This window comes from Carassius auratus, chromosome 8, assembly GCF_003368295.1.
Source record: "Carassius auratus strain Wakin chromosome 8, ASM336829v1, whole genome shotgun sequence".
Classification (NCBI taxonomy): domain Eukaryota; kingdom Metazoa; phylum Chordata; class Actinopteri; order Cypriniformes; family Cyprinidae; genus Carassius; species Carassius auratus.
Genome location: NC_039250.1, coordinates 17,408,263 through 17,421,169, shown reverse-complemented (window position 1 = coordinate 17,421,169; position 12,907 = coordinate 17,408,263).

Genomic DNA, 12,907 nt, shown 5'->3' with positions numbered 1-12,907 from the left:
TGAGCGTCCTTATCTCAGATTGACCCCTCCCCTTCTGTGCCTCCCATCATCACCTGTCCCAACTCACAACTGTGTTAGGTTGTTTAATAAAGGCCTCCAAATCAAGGCAGTTGTGATTGAAATGTCATTTAATATGCAATTTCAAGTTGAGTTCAAAGAATTGAGTCAATTAACTCAATTGAGTCTAGTAAAACATTAAGGTTTGGCTTGTACCAACCTTAACGTGACCATAATATCTGAAACAACATTAATTTAGGATTTTATAGTTGTCATTTATGTTAGGGTTTTTACTCAATAGGCTTACTACTAAAATGGTAAAAACGTCGTGTAATAAATCGATTTATTTAATATTACCGAATCAACCTAAATATATCAGTCTATTATAACAACAGATCTAAATCAAAGGTAAGATCAGGTAAAATTATTTCAAATTTAAAGTAACAATAGCATTTAATAACTAGGCCTAATATTTTTCTAATGCTTTTCGATAGCCTTATTTACGAAATTGAACGTTACTAATTGACCCGTTATAAAATTTTATCGCCACGACATTGTTCACAACTTTTGCTATATAATCAGTCACCAAAAAAATAAAAAATAATTATATATATATATATATATATATATATATATATATATATATATATATATATATATATATATATATATATATATAAAATAAAAATAGAGAACCACTGGAAATTCAGTGTTCAAATCCTAAAACCAATGATATATAAATTGTGAAATAGCTTAATAATAATAAAAATAATTCACAATAACAATGTAGTATATCAAGTAGCCTATATATACTTAGTATATACTAAATTAGAATAAATTACGAACATTTTATTTATATCCACATTTAGGCCTATAGGCTGTTTTATTTAGGACGTGCATGCGAAGATATTTGGTTAAATGTTTACTCGAATTGTATATGCCAACAGTGTTTTTGAATATGGCTTTATAATCTTAAAATATTCCTTGTACGTTCCTGATTGTTGCAGTCTGCAGGTAACCCGCGCTTCCTCCGTTCATCCTCGTGAAATCAGGGCTGAATTGGTTTGTGCTTGGGTGGATGTCCGAAAAGGTGACGCCGTCACTGACATCCAACAGGCCTATTAGTGTACACAGGCCACAACAAACAGTAACCCTACACCTGATGTAGTCTCTGGCGCCAGCCTGCAATGCTTGACTGAGGTTCAGACGCACAGGAAGAGCCGCGCGACCACCGTTTACACTTCAGCTGTCCTTCATGACAGAAAACTTTATTCATTCATGTGCAGTATTGGCCAGTACATATATTTTTGCGTATATTGAGCATCGTGTATTTATTTAAATAGGCCTACATATTTGTCGGATTTATATCAAATTGAGTTTTGAAAGGTCTCCTCAGGTCATTAGAATCTAAATGTTTTCGCAATATAGCCGTCAGGAAAGATTTCCCCTCGTTTAAAAAAATAAAAATAAAATAAAAACACAATTTGTCAAATGAAGTGAAATGTTATTTATCGTAGAGCTGAAAAAATATATAACATAATGAAAATCTCATCGCCACGTCGCTGTAATACACTTCTGCCACCCTAATGGGAAATATATCTATACAGTATACAAAGTATTTTTTGTTATACAAAAATTTCGATGCAGCTGAAGTTTGCGCCATGCAAATGTGACAGAGAAGTCCAGACTTTAGCATACTTTGGCAAAAAGAGTTATTACTGAAGTAATATAGGCTACTTAAGTGTGAACTAATGTTTTCGACACTTGCATGTTGTTCTAAAATTTGATATAGTTAAATACAAGTAAGAGTACTTTTTCACTTAAGAAGGACTTATACATATTTATTTGTAATTTCATATTTCATTACTTCGACACTGAATGTACTTACAAGCATTTATGGCAAACTAAAATGTATTTGAATGTTTCTATTGAAACTTGTATTCAATTAAAATATGTGTAATTAGACATTGATATAGATTTAGTTGTAATTTTGTACATTTAAAATGATTTAATATCAAATAACACACTGCAGTTAAAATTAATCAATTACTTTAAAGGTTAGTCAACACATTAAAATAAGTTTACATCTATAAAAGTATGACAAAATAAATATTTAAACAATGATTTAAAATGTACTTTCGATTGAAATTTTATTATGTTATATAAAGGTACAGTATTTTAAAAAATGTGCTTTTAAGATTTGAGGAACACAACAGATGTATATACAATTAAACGCACTTCTTTTTCGCCATGATGACAAGACGTGTGCGCGTGAACATGACACACTGCGTTTGTATTCACGTAGCAACAAAATGCCCCATAATATTTATGCATATTTAGAGGAGATTGGGGCAGTTTGTCACTCTGCAAAATTGTGACAAGAGCTAAATCTCCGAATTAGTGACCGAGTCCAAATTAAACATCTATTTCTAATCCCTCTTTACATACAATTTTCGCAATACTGAAATATATTCTACTAGGTGTTGGGTAAAGAGAACACAATAAACCGCACTTGACAACTTTAAACTAATAAGGATTGTATTTGAAAGATGTAACTTGAAGATTAATCGAAGGAATATTTTTATAATTGGAAGGTAAGTGGTCACACTTGTCATTTGTTGTGGTGCTGGAGCAGACTCAGGGATAGCTTTTGTGGTCATGACTTGGAAAATGTACTGCTCTGAGACGGTCTTCATGTCCGCAGAAGGTGCTGGCAGAATAATCCATAGTCAGAGGAAGACGTGTGCATTTTCCAGGCATGCAGGATGGCCAAAACATAGGTGAAGACAGCCCTCTTGGCCTTGGCAGGACTGACTTGGAAAATGGGTGGCTTTGGGACAACCTCCGGGCTGGGTTCGGGTTTTAAAATGGCCTCTGGAGCACCAGAAGGACTGGAGGAAGCCAGCTGAACAGTGTATGCAGCCCAGACACACATAACAGTGGCTACGTACAAGGAGAGGACAGCCTCTTCAACTGCAAGAGGACAGACAGGAACAGTGGGCTTCACAGGAACCACCTCCATGGTCATAACAGGGAGCTCTTGCAGGCTTGCAGGCTCTGGGACCACTGGCGTCAGGTCCTCCAAGCCCCCCAGATTAGCGGAAGTGACATGAGTCCTCTATCTCCTGCACTTGTAAGGGTGAGAAGGTTGCACTGGGGTTGCCACCTCTGGGGGTCCTGCAGCATTTTCAGCCACCTCTGGGGTGCTTTGGCATCTTTGGCTGCTTCTGTTGCTGCTGCAGCAGGTTCAACCTCTTCAGTAATGGGGCAGATGAGGTGGACCGGTTCTTCCTCCACCTTCGTGGCAGGTCCTAGGAAGACTGGGGACTAGATAGTTTGTGAGGAGAATGGGAGGAGGGTCAAGAGGAGGAAGGCCACACTCTTCTCCACCGTGGTAGACTTACCCCACAAACTGCCAGAAAGACAGTATCCCCAGCATTTCCCTCTCCCAGGCATGGGCAGGCTCATTAAGGTTGGTGTTAAAGATGTCCTTGAACTCCGCATCACTTATGTTGAATACCTCCATTACAAACAGGAACAGTACACAAAATCCTTTACACTGGCTCCCCCTTGCCGAAGAGAAAGGAGCCTTTTGCGTTGAGCAGCCCTCTGATGAGCGGAGGGGCAGGAAGATGGGAATAGCAAGATGCCCATTGTGCTGGTGAGTCCTCTGTTTGCCAGTTCATACTGTCAGGTTTGGGGCTGTAGGAATGCAAGCACTCAGTGGTTCAGAGAATTGACTCTTTATTAATAATAAATAAACCAAAACAACAACAAAAACTATCCCGTGGGGGGAGGGGGGTCATTTGCAAGGGTTGACACAATAACATTTGACAACGAATTGGGCACAGGACTGAAAACACAAGGAGAATAAATAGCAAATGAGTAGGGTAATGATGGAAGACAGGTGGGGCAAATAAATCAATAATCAGGTAACTCGATGGGCGGGATCAAGACAATTGACATGAGCGCACATGGCACACAGGAAACAAAGGCGAAAGCCATGTGCTCGCACAAAACACAAAAGTCACCAGCCATGTGCAAAACAAGACACGAACACACAGCTAATGAGAATACTCATAAGCCACATGTTCACAAAAGACATAACATGAATGCACGCAGCTGATAAAAACACAAACTGAGTGTGTAATCTCTCTCTCTCAGGTCCTCACCACCACACCTTGTTCTTGGATCTAACTATTTTTAGCTGAACAAAGCAGTTCATTTTGCTGCTTGATATTGATAGTTGGTGTGTCTTATCATATTATTTTTATGCATTGTCTTAATTAAGAGCACACTGGTTTGTAGTGCAAACCATTTTACCATTTACTGCACATTGTTATTCCCCTAGTTACTTATCTATAGCGGCTAATAAACCAGAAGACTCACCCATATGTTTGGTTCCATGCTAAAGAAAAAAGTAGATCGTTTAGAATGAATTTCATATTTTAACCTTTCATATTCTCTGCAGTAGTAGGCTATATGTGCCAAAATAAATACGTTTAATTTAATATGTTGATACATACTTAACACTATTTTAGAGCATTTGAGTTAAAGCTTTTAGAAAAAAAGTCTGCAGTGCTAGTGCCTGTGTGCTACTGCAGTGCCTTTAACTGGAATAGGGTGTATGGATTGGTGTAACCAGTAGGACCAGGAGCTTTGATCCTGTCCCTCACTGATGAGGTAATGACTATAATTGCGCCTCTGTGTCCTGGGAAGGCAGAGTGTTCATGGGTTCCGCAAAGTTGGGGCCCCAGCATTCATAAAACTCAACGAATCCTTTGGCCTCTGAGCGAAGCTTATGGGCTCCATCTCGCTGCGAATGACGGCAATGTAATGTAAGACGATAGTTAAGTAATAACCGTAATTAATCATAATGCAAAAAAGAGAGCTGATGGCTACTGAAAGGGGACACTCGCCTCCGAGCCTTTTCTTTAAACAGTTAGTCACCGGAGAACTCCATCAAAACGTTACTCGAGAATCAGTTGGTGTGCAACTCTGAAACCTGTAACCTCATACAGTGACGGACTCCCGGTGAAGTGTATTTTGATTGACAGTCCTGGATGAAGAGGGCTTACACTGGACATGGAAACTGTAAGGGATGGTTTCAGCAGAGCAATTACTAACCTAAATATATAGCCTATATATTTGTGTTGTTTCCTACTTGTGGCTTAGTTAATGTGAGACATGTAACCTATATATGTACAACCAAGTGTGCATATCAGACTTCACTGAATGTTACAACTAGGCCTATTACTAGGTCACTGCATTAGTCACACTTTTTTTTTTTGAAGGAAAACTAAAGCACTACTAAATTCCTGAAATGTGAATGTAAACATATAATTGTTTCAGAAGGGAGAGTAGTGTAAATAAGAATCTGTATGTTGTTTATTGCATTAAAGGGGGCTCCATAATTTGTGTATACATATATATGTATATTTCTAGTAATTTATTGTGTAGGCTACTGTAGATGCCTGAAAATTTCAATCAACCCTATTAAATGGATAATTCACCCAAAAATACAACTTCTGTTATCATCTACTCACTATGGATTAAAAAAATGTTTTACAGAAGTAAGTCATAAAGTTTTGGAGTAACATGGAGGTAAGTCAATTATATTCGTTTTTGATATTTTTTTGGGTGAACTATCTGTTAGAAATATGCTTTATTTAACAGCGAACATTACATTAATATAATACTTGTTCAAAGTTATATGTCTTTGATGTTCTCAAAACGTTATTTATACATTCTCCTGAACATTTGTTTTTTTTCTCAGAAATGTTTTAGTTTGATGTTTGTCTAACACTATTAAATGTTTCTTGTTCCAGAATGTTCAGAGGACATTCAAAAGTAACAATGTTTGAAAAATGATCAAATGGAATGCTCCTTAAAGTTTGCATGACCAATAAAACTTTTTAAAACATTTAAAAAACTGGACGTTTTGAACATTCAGAGAACGTTCAGAAATAATGTTTTCATAATAAGACCATTAGCAAAACGTCCTTAGAACATATACATATTTTTTTAATAACAATAACTACTGGCAGAATGCACCAGATGGATTTAATGTGGTTTACTTGGAGAAAATGAAAACTCTATATCCAATTTTTTCATTGAAAATCAATAGGAATCCATATTATTATCCCTACTGTCATATTGTGATTCTAGCCACTAGATGTCCCTGTAAGTCTTGTTAAACATCAGAAGACAGTCTCTGAATAAGGAGCACAGAGCATTAATGCTTTAAAACTCCTTAACAGTAATCGCTCGGTCTTGAAATACGTTTGATTGATAATTATTTTTCTACAGAACGATGAACCTAATATAGAAGACTAATTATAAAAAAAAAATAATAATAATAATAATAAAAAATAATAAAGAGAAACATTAAACGGACTCTAAACAACATTTCAAAACCCAAAAACCTTTTAAGTAGCCTATATGTTGTTTGTGGAAAATATACACACAATGAAAAAAAAATCATATGATATAAAATAATATAAAAAAATAATCTTTAATATGCTAGAGAAAAAAAAAGACAGGTGTAACAGCTCTAGTCCCACGTGACTATATTCCATGGAAACACAGGCGGAAGTCCAACACAAAACTTAGTGAACACTGCCGCCTTCAGGAGAGAAAGACCGAGGACTCAAAATGCTCAAATGCATAGAAGAAAATGAAACGACGTTTGTAAAGAACTGTAAGAGTCTGCTTTAAAATATAGTTTTTCTGTTCTGCTTATTCCACATGAGCAGTAACGTGCTGTTTACACCTAGTGAACTGAATGATAGAAAGAATTGAGGTTACAAGTCTGACTCTCTAACCACCAGGCCACTATTAGCCATTAAGTTGTGTCTTAAACACTGGCAAGCCATTCTAGCAGAGACTAACTATAAGAGCGTGGAAAAATATAATAACACCCTTAAAACCGCTATAATGTGACAGTTACGTTCAACCAAACAAAAGTGACATTATATTTCTATATTTCTAATTTTAATACATACTGTTCATCAAATGTTATTTGCATCAAAGAATATTGAAAAATATAATTTTATACATTGATAAAATGTATCTTGAGCAGCAAATCAGCATATTTTTCTGATTTCTGAAGGGTCATGTGACACTGAAGACGAGTAATGATGATGAACATTCAGCTTTGCTCACAGGAATAAAATACATTTTAAAATGTATTCACACTGAAAGTTGTCATTTTAACTTTACTGTATGTTTTACTGTATTTTTTAAAATCAACTAAACACATTAAAAGTCTAGACTCTTCTAAGAAATTGTACCAATCCCAAACCTTTGAGTGAAACAGGATGTTCAATGAGAGAAAAAAGCATCAGGACTTAATTTTATCCATAAGGAATGGATAAGTGTTCTTGTCATTTTCACAGCTGTTGTAGGGTTTGACAGGGTAGACATAACTTTATACCAAACTGCATGTTTTTCTTTTTTTCTTCACTAAGTCACAAATGCTGCTGATTGAGCCTAACTTGTATTGACCAATACTCTAGTTTAAAAACTACCGAAAGTTTGGATATAGTAAAAAATAAAATAAAATTGTTTTACAGTTGTTATGCAACTGGTAGTATTTTATGTTAATGTTTTCAGTAGTTAAAAGTGTAAATAAAACTTCCCAATATATTATAGATGAGAACTTAACACATGTCCATTATTTCTGCAGTATATACTCAGTACTCACTGGTGTTGTAGGGGTCTAATTCAGTGCTGTAAGTGCCACGAGCATAGATTAAGTGCTTCATTGTCATGAGTTTAAGCCAAGCCGAGATGCTTGCCAGTGTTACAGAAAGTATACCGTGTTGAAAAAGGCAATTGAGAAGATAAGGCGAATGCTTGAGAAATCCTCTCTCCAGTTTCAGGGAGATGCCAGTGATTTAACAGATAACAAAACATTATCTCTCATTACGGTTCTTGTCTGTCTCCCCTGCGGCTGACTCCTCAGTGCTGCTGAGCTGCCTCCACTTCATTTCCATTACAATGTATGTGTGCAGACCGAATCTTCATCATGTTGTTTGCAACCAAAGATGCCACGCAGTCACAGTTTTTTGAGGGGGGCATTAGTGGCAGATCATTTACATCATCACAGAAGAAAGACAATCATACAGGTTGGTGAGTTAGTGATGACTAAATGTGTATTTTCGGGGTGAAGTAAAGGTACTTAAAAGGGGGTTTTCACAGCAATGCCATAGAAGAAGCATTTTTGGTTTCTCAAAGAACCTTTCATATATCAGACACGTCTGTTGTAAGACTTATGGGTCTTCATTACCTATAGCAATCAGATAAAACGGGGAGAAAATTGAGAGTTTAGCTTACGTCTCCAGGTTTTTAGATTATTCTGATAAGAGACTGAGCCCAGTAATCTCTTGTCTCCTCTACAGTTTCAGAAGAGATCTCAACAATGTCCCAGACTCTGATCAGACACTAAAGTATACAATTAAGCAAATCCCAATTTCAATGGGAACTCAAACATTTCTCATCAGAAAACAGAAGGTTTGACCTGCAGTATTCCATCCACATTCATTTATACATTCACATGCACTAAAATTGGCATTGATGGTTCGACAAAGAACCTTTAACATCCACAGAACCACAGGAGGCTCTTTCTAGTGGAAGCAGGTCCTAAAGATCATTAAAATATCAGCTCTTTCAGGAACTGATCATTGAAAGGTTTTTTGAGCCAACAAAAATGGTTCTTCTATGGCATCGCTGTGAAAACAACCCCTTTTGGAACCTTTAATTCACCCAAAACTGCAAATTCAGTCAGCATTTACTCACTGTCATTTTGTTCCAAACCTGTATGTCCTTCTTTCTTCTGTGATGAGGTGTGAGTAAATGGTGACAGCATTTCCATTTTTTGGGTGATCTGTACCTTTAAGCCATTTATGAAGACGCTCCTTTCCAGAGAACATTGCAAAAGTGCATTCGCACAACTGCAGAAATGCAAAACTGTGCTACTAATGAAGATGAAGACAACACAACCTTGCAAAAAGAAACAAGCCAACATAAGATTGCTCTGTCTGCAGGAAGATTGGGCATGTCTCGACCGGGGTTAGTAAGTGACAGCTTGTTGTCCAGTGTGACAAGGTTTTTGGCTTTCTTTTTGGGTGAGATGATTGAGTTGTTCATTGAAATGACATGGTCTTGGCAAGGGTAGTTTTATTATTTTTTATTATTTTTTTTTGCATAATGGATGTTAATGCATACAGTACAGAGATATGTGATGAATTCTGGTTGCCATTAGGTGAAAATATAAATAACCTCAGTAAGGATGAAGTGACGTTGCTTAAAAACCATTACTGTATGTCAACAATTAGCTAGTTTGGGTTGATATTTTATAAGGAATTTTAGGATAAATATTTAAGAAATGGGCCATTCATTTTATGCACAACTGGGAAGTAATTAAAGGGCTTGTTCAGCAATAATTAAATACATAAATTTACTCATGTTGTTTCATACCCATGTGACTTTTTTCACAACAATGAAAGGACATTTTCTCTCATGGTTAAAAGGATGAATAAAAAACATAAACGTTTGGAATGACATGAGGGTGAATTAATAACTAGTGGAACTATTTTGTCAGATGCTTAATAAAAAAAACAACCGATTGGATCATTGTAGGGATGAAAAGCCCATTTTGACATTTTCTCTCTTTTGTCTCTCATGGTCTGCTGAATAAATAAAAACATAAAGGTTCGGAATGACATTGGGGGGATGAATACATTTTTGTTTTTCACTTTTTTAATTTTGTGATTGTCCCTTTAAATTTCCTTAGCTATGAAATAGCAACATTTGCATTCATATGAAGATGCATTGTTGACTTTTTATATATTCTTGGAAGTAAGCTGTGCAGCTTTCCAATTTTCCTCAAAACGGAAGGCAATGTCCCAAAGCAGGGACTTCCACACCTGTGAATACAGTCACTCTTCTTGGACACTATGGACTTTTCTGAGTGTTCTTGGCTTTCGCTCCCTAACATCTGGAAAGAGTATGTTACATAATTTCACAGTCCCAAGAACAGAGTCTGAAATAATGTACTTGCTATTTTCCCGGTGTTAAACGGAATGGTTTGTGAAGACGGGCCAGTGTGGATGCAGATCACAGCTTGTGCGAATGTATGTTGTTTTTGGGCTTGGGTTCAGTAACCGGAGAGAACTTCACATGGCCCCTCCAATATGTAATACTACAGGAGCCGTCACTTCAGATTTGTGCAGCTGAGGACCAAGAGCTTTTGTTTAGACAGTTTAGCCACAAATGGCGGTATGGTAATGATGGTCCAATTAGGAGCTGTGACTGCACCCTGGACTGAGTCCCTGTGTCATTTTTTACTACTGCCCTCTCTGCACTCTTCCTTTCTCCTCTTCATAAATCACTGCTCGTGCTGTTGCCAGTTTTAGCCGTTTTGTTTTGAATAGAGCAACACACTTCCCCTGAACTACATGGCACATGTGAGACAATGTCGACATACAGTGCTGATATACAGATTAAACCACCTTTGTGCATTAGCCTTCTGTTAAATTCATAGAAAGGTAAGAATGTGATAAACAAAAGTGAAAGTTTTAGTGTTACAGGGTGTTGGCTGTTATTCCATTATTATAATTCATCTGCAAAAGAGAGTACATTCTGTTCAAACTCTGGTCTGGCCTCTTTTCTTATAATGAAGAACATATTGTGCATTGGTTGTAGAGGGTTTCCAGGATTTTATGCATCTATATGTGTATTTGTCAAATGCATTTTAGTGTTATTTCTTTTCCTTCAGTGTAGTAAACCAATGTTATTAAAATAAAACATCAAAAACAACAAAACAACAAAATTTTAATATAATATAATAATTTATAATATAATCATTTATAATATAATATAATATAATATAATATAATATAATATAATATAATATAATATAATATAATATAATATAATGCTGCAAGAATGTCAGAGCAGCATCTCAATCATGTGATATTTACTTTGACCAACAGAGGGCGTTGCTTGCTATAGCAGCTTCAAATCGATCTTCTTCTTCCTCTGCTTTCTCATGCTAGTTTTTCCAGTGAAAATGGGCTACACTCTCACAAAATAAGATAAAAAGCTGTTACTGAGGCAGTAGCTTAAGGTACTAAAGCTAAAATATACATCTTTGGACCTTGTTTACCCCTAACTGGGTTTATTTTGAGGTGATGCTGATTGGCTGGTTGGCCTACAAAGATAGATCATTACTGCGGCAGAGTTACTTAATACAGAATAAGCAGTTACCACATGTTAAGGTGCTCAAGGCTCTGACATCAATATGGATGTGATGATGGATATGAATGAATGCCAAAGTAGAAATATCCCAGTTTTCATTTCAGCAAAACAGCCTACTTCATTTTTGCATTGCAACCCAACAGAGACTGCAGTACACATCTTGCCAGTGCGGTGAAATGAAAGTATAAGCACTGGTGGGGTTAAAAGTCAACCATATTCCAGCTGGAAGAGCGTCCAGGATTCTGAGAATCAAATGTTTGCAGCAGCTTTCATGATGCTTGAGTCGCTGCTAATAGTTGTCGCTCCTGGCATGGTAATCTACTTAGGACGTATGCAAGTGAGTGAGTTAAGTGAATGACTAAATAAGTGGAACATGACTGAATCAATGTTGAGCCCAAGCTGCCGCATCACCTACTCCTGTGAGCTTGTGCAGAAAATGAGAAAAAGCCTTCAGGACTCGTCCAAATTACCATGAAATTATCTCCCTCCCCACTGCTAGAGATAGCTGCTGCCTCGCTCCGCCTCGCTTCAGCTCGTCTCCCTTGCACGACTCGCTTCCTTTCCTCAGGCCTCTTTAGAGAACAGAACCAAACCGCTTTGCAGTTTCAGCGCGTTTGCGAAGTGAGTTTAAGAAAGTTCATTTCTGAAGGCATGAGCACCCCTTGTCTCTGTTCGGGGATGAGGGGTCCTGTTGCAGATTGGTCACACTCAGCATGTATTTTAGGCATCTTTATGAGTGTCGAGCAGAAGCTCATTTCATAATATTGAAAAGCACGTCTCTGTCCATCCATTTATCCCACTTTAGACCTAGACTGTATGTCCTTGTTCTAAACCGAACCCATTAATCCTTCCTTTTAGAGATTCCACTCATCCAAAAAAGCTTTACAGATCCTTTCAGATCTGGGATTTGTGCAGACCAGTTAAGCAAATCTTTTCTATATGAATTTCACTTGTGCACAGCTTCAGAAATAGGCTTTCTCCGAAATGCCAATGGGACAACAGTTGTTTCCATCACCCTTGTTTTATTCACATTTTTAGGTATTGCATCAAAAATGAGAGACGGAAACACCAAATAAATAAATCGAAAAACATTTATTAATGTTCTCTTTGACTCATTTGATGGAAACGGTGCTTTATTTTCAAATGTTTTATGCAATATTTCAATTTTGTGCAGAAGTTACATTTGCATGGAAACAGCTAATCACATGATGCTCATGTCCAAATGTATCATAAGCCTAAATAAATTGCCGAAACCATTTGTGCCAATGGTTTATACAATCTATTTAGACTTATAGTGCTTTTGGGAAATGCCGTACTGTATAGTTTTCCTTTGTTGTGTGACTTTGGAGCCCCCTACCATTAAGTGAGTGGAATTCGTAATTACAGTGAATTGCTGTACACATATTGCTGTACATATTAGGGCTGGGCGATATATCTAACGATATGATCATGCGCATCTAATCAGTAAAGCTGCTTCCGTGATCCGTGATGGCATTTAATAGACAGAGCCGTAGATCGCTGACAAACTATACGCAATATCGCGTTCATTATCGAAGGCAATTCATATGCAATAATGAACGCGATATTGCGTAGTTTGTCAGTGATCTACGGCTCTGTCTATTAAATGCCACTCCAATTATAAGCAGGT